This window comes from Rhea pennata, chromosome Z (assembly GCF_028389875.1).
Source record: "Rhea pennata isolate bPtePen1 chromosome Z, bPtePen1.pri, whole genome shotgun sequence".
Taxonomy (NCBI): Eukaryota; Metazoa; Chordata; class Aves; order Rheiformes; family Rheidae; genus Rhea; species Rhea pennata.
Genome location: NC_084702.1, coordinates 67,355,215 through 67,359,745, shown reverse-complemented (window position 1 = coordinate 67,359,745; position 4,531 = coordinate 67,355,215).

Sequence of the window (4,531 nt, the reverse complement as noted above, 5' to 3'; positions counted from 1 at the left end):
ATGCTGGCAGCTGAGGACTACCCAGGAATGTGCTATGATGTTTTTGCTGCTTGGTCTTGGCTACTCCCCCTCAACGTGTCGGTGCTCACAGCCTTAACCCCTTCCGAGCCGCGGCTCGGGCTGCTCCCGCGCGGGGGCGGCTCGGGCAGAGCCCCCTCGGCGGCCGCCCCGCGCCCGCGCCCCGCTGCGCGGGGAGGCGGGGGCCGGGCGGCGGCGCCCGCAGCGCGCCGGCGCGCAGGTGGCTGCGCGTCTTCAGCGCAGAGGGGCCTGAAACGCGCGCTCAGGGTGCGTGGCTGCGCCTGTATCAGCGCGGCCGTGGTGGTGCTGGTGATAAAAAATCCAAGCCCAGACCAAGAGCTGGTTTTTGCAAAAACATCAGAACCAAAATACTACCCCCCCCCCCAAATCCGTGGCTGGCTGAAGCAAAGTATTGGGTCAGTGCAGTTCAGGTTCTGGGTCACATCCAGACCTGACCTTTGTACTTCCCACTCGTCTTTATTCAGGCATCTATCATGTTTTGTTTCCCAGTGCTGTACCGCTGTTTTCCAACTTGTATGAAAGAGCCTCTGATAAAAAATCACATTTTTGTCCTTGTAGGAGAACTTCTTATTTTTCAAGGCTGTAAACTTAGCCTAACATTTATTTTCTCATAACAGTCCAAAATATTTCTGTTCAAAACTGAGATATTGCTCCCTACAGCAATACCTAATATAAAAGGAGACACAAGAGAAATGTTTTTCCTACAGTTGTAATACAGATGATGTGTATTTTTAAGCATTTATGTAAGGAGAAAGTATTTAATACAAAATGATTTTACTCCAAAAAAATTGCAGGTTCAAAATTGTTGGGTGCATTTGGTGATTGTTCACACCCAAACCTACCGAATGACATGACAGTTCTCTTCGTATGGTGTGATACACTTCTTTTGTAACAGGCTGCTCAGGCCTGAAATAGCAAATGTAGTAAGAACCTTGCTCCTGAGGTGACTAAAAGCTGATAGTTGCAAAAGCTAATAGTCATGACTTATTTGCTTGTATCAATCTTTCATTTCAGAAGCGCTAAATTTAACCAAAATGGCTTCACGAGAGACATTTTTACCCACCAGCCTAGTAGACACAGAAGGAAGTACATGCTACATAGGTACAGAGGTATTTGCTGCAATTAACAGATTGCTGGCTAAGCACATGCCAGTATTTGCAGGATTAGATCCAAATAATTTGTAACACTGTTGTATTCATGATTAACAATTTTGGTTTTGTACAACTTGCAGTGCACTACGCATTGTTTTGTATACCTTGCACTAAAGACCTGTCAGCAGGGCTCGGTTCTGGGGCAGGATACATTTTAAGGAATAATACCTTGCTCAGCATACTTTGGGGAAGTGAGTTAAACAGATTGCCTAAAGTAAAGGATAAGACTGTGTCTAGTTGAAGCATGATGTAGTAACAAAGCAGTTTCAAAGCAGCCCACCCCATTGCTGGCATAACCACAATTAATATTGTGCCTTGCCTAACACAAAGCCTAGGCACTTTTCATTGAAGTACTTTGACTATTGATGGTTACAGATATGATTTATACTATTTGTAGTTAAATTTAGAAAAGTTGAAAAATGCTTTTCACTTGCCAGGAGAGAAGAGTTTAACAGCCCTGTGGATATACAATGAAAATTACATTTAGTATAGAAATTCCAAGAGGCCCTTCACTGTCTACCAGCAATCAAGATATTACTAATATTCTACAGAAAAAAAATATTACTGACTGATAAATGGTTAATAACTAACTGGAGAAAGTTACAGCTTTATTAGAGAGTAAAAGCCTTAAAGAGCTGCACTATCTATTTTGTAATTCAACTCTGAACAGCTCCCCTGATGTCCCACATTTTTGGGCTAAATGCTAAAATTCAGAAATGTTACATTAAACATATGTAATAGGATTGTTTTCTAAATGTAGGAGGAATCTAGGCAGAAAGCCCCACAGGAATTCAGTTATTTCTTCTATCTGCACTGAAAGAATTAAAGAGGATACTTTATGTTTTATGAAAAGTAAAAGCATTTTTACTTCACTGCAGTAAAAGCAAAATCAAATTGACAGTGGCTGTTATGACTTTAAGCCTGGCTATTAAAAGATTACAGCAGAGAGAGTGCTATGTTTTCCAGGATGATGATTTTTTTTCTCAAATTTGTTGTGTCTGATCTTACTATTGCTGGCATAGGTTCAGTGCCCTACCCAAGGATTTTTTTTTTTTAAGGTTAACCAGTTATTGTACGGAACAGTATTGGCCTTAGCGCTTCACAAACAGAAGTCATTTTTCAGCAGGTCTAAAATTATCTCACTGTTGCAGCTGGAAAGCTTCACCTCAGTGAGTTTTTCTATTGCTTTTCCGGATGTTAACTCTGCTGAAACCACAGTCACTAAGATCACTGGGATTCCAGTCTGGGTGGAAGCTGGGGTAGCAGAATGAAATAAAAACACCAAAGTGCAGAGACCTTCAGAAGACATCAACTTTAACTTTAGAAACATGAGTCCCTTGAAAGCAATATCAATAACAGTTTGTGAAAAATCTGCTTGCAGCAAAGCAATGTGGTAGCTAATCCTGCGATGGCTTGCTCAAGAATGCATGGTTTATTATTAAAGTAATCTTTTAAGATTTTATTGGAATGTGCTTCCACAGCGGTGTTGCTGCCTTTATGGGCTTTACTGTGTGTGTGTCATCTTGTCCATAATTAAACTTTTCACTGACAGACTTGGGACTTTTTTTTTTCTTAAACCTCCCACTTTGAATGCTGGAATTTCATTTGAACTTTAAATACTGCCTTGGAATTTGCCATAAGGTAAACCGTCTGCTCCTGGAAGCTTCAATGCTCTGTTACAGATGTTGCAGACGCACAATAAGTGACTGAATATTAAAGGACTTGCAAATTGTGTCTCAGTGTAAAAAAAGGCTGAAAAGAACTAAATAGTTATTCAAATGCTTGGGTTGTCCTTAGAGAATTCACACTTTGAAGTATATGGGAATAGAAATTAATGGAAAACTGGCCTAGAGGGTACATTTTCAGTGAAGTTTCATTGCTGTCAACTGAGAAAAGGCAAAGTATGTCAAAGGAAACATGAAGGAAGAATTTGTACTTTAGCCTTTGGACTTCTCAGCCAAGTTTCTCATGTGACTTGGACTTGCTAACCACTTCTTTTTATAAATTCAGTTAAAGATAAAGTCCACTGAATATCTGAAGCAATAAGCATCCTTGCTAATTTAAAATCATTAAAATCTACAGTTTGTATTACTGTATCTCTAGCCGTAAAGCTCTGGGAAATGAAGTCCACAGGTAGAGCCTTAGTATGCAAACACTGGGTCATCAATGGACCTCATCACTGTCTTGGAAATAGTTATACCTGCAATCAAGAACAGACTTCAATAATTATTTAATCTAAAGCCTGTTTTTGAGGCCCAAGTTTGGTCCTCTCAGACTCAGACTGTCACAGGAATTTGAGCGGGAAATATGCTCAGCCATTTAGAAAGGTAAGAGCTATTGCTCCTCAGCTGTGGCACAACCACTCACTGTGTATGTGCCCTTAACCGGTTGCAATGCAAGGTAAAACCAATTATTTTAAATTGCCTTCAGTAATACATGATGACAATTTAAGTTAACCTCTCCAAATTCCCAAATGATGACTGATAATGTCTGGCTGAGAAGTGCTGAATTCCCATGCTGCTTTAACCTCTGCCGTGTTTCAGACAGAGATATTTGGGAAGAAAAGGGGAATTTTAGCCCTGGAAGCTCATGCACTGCCATCATAGCGCAGCAGCTCTCCAGCCCTGAGTTTCTACTCACATAGTCATCAGCCCATGCAGGCTTCTAGAATAAGGAATGCATTGGGGGCTGCTCAGCAGTTTTTCATATCTCCCTCTCACCCCTCGCCTACAGTTCCAGTTTGCCTCAGGACTGGGTGTGGATGTGTGCCGGTATGGCGGGTAGGTATGTCCTTACATCACGTAACCTGGGCAAGGCGCACAGCTTACATGGCTCCTCTGTTCGTAGCATGACTCTGCTGCACTCTGCTCAGCTCAGGGTCCGGCAGATTCTGGCCGAAGCAGCAATGATGTTTCGATTGCTCTAACTCAGTGCTTGCACTGCTATGGTCAAACAATAATCATGAATTCTGTGTGAAAAATATGCTGGTAGGCAATAGCGTCTCATGAGAAAGAGTACTATACCCTCACCCTTGTCAAATAAATACATACTGTACCATGTTTGACAACACTTGGGATGAAGAAATGCCCATATCCAGGCCAACTTCTCTAACTGTGAAGCTTCTCTGTAGAAGGAGAGCAGTGACCTCTCTTTGTCTTAAAAGAGGAGTGGCCGTTGTCCGTGGCCAGGATGAGAATGTGTACATGCACATATTCCTACATACAGGAAAGGACGTTTGGGCGGTGCGTTTCTTTCTTGCAGAGGTGCTATTGCCGGAAGAAAGGGAGAATTTCAAGTGCATCCCTCTTGTCAGTGTTTCCTGTTTGCTGGCTGTAGCTTCT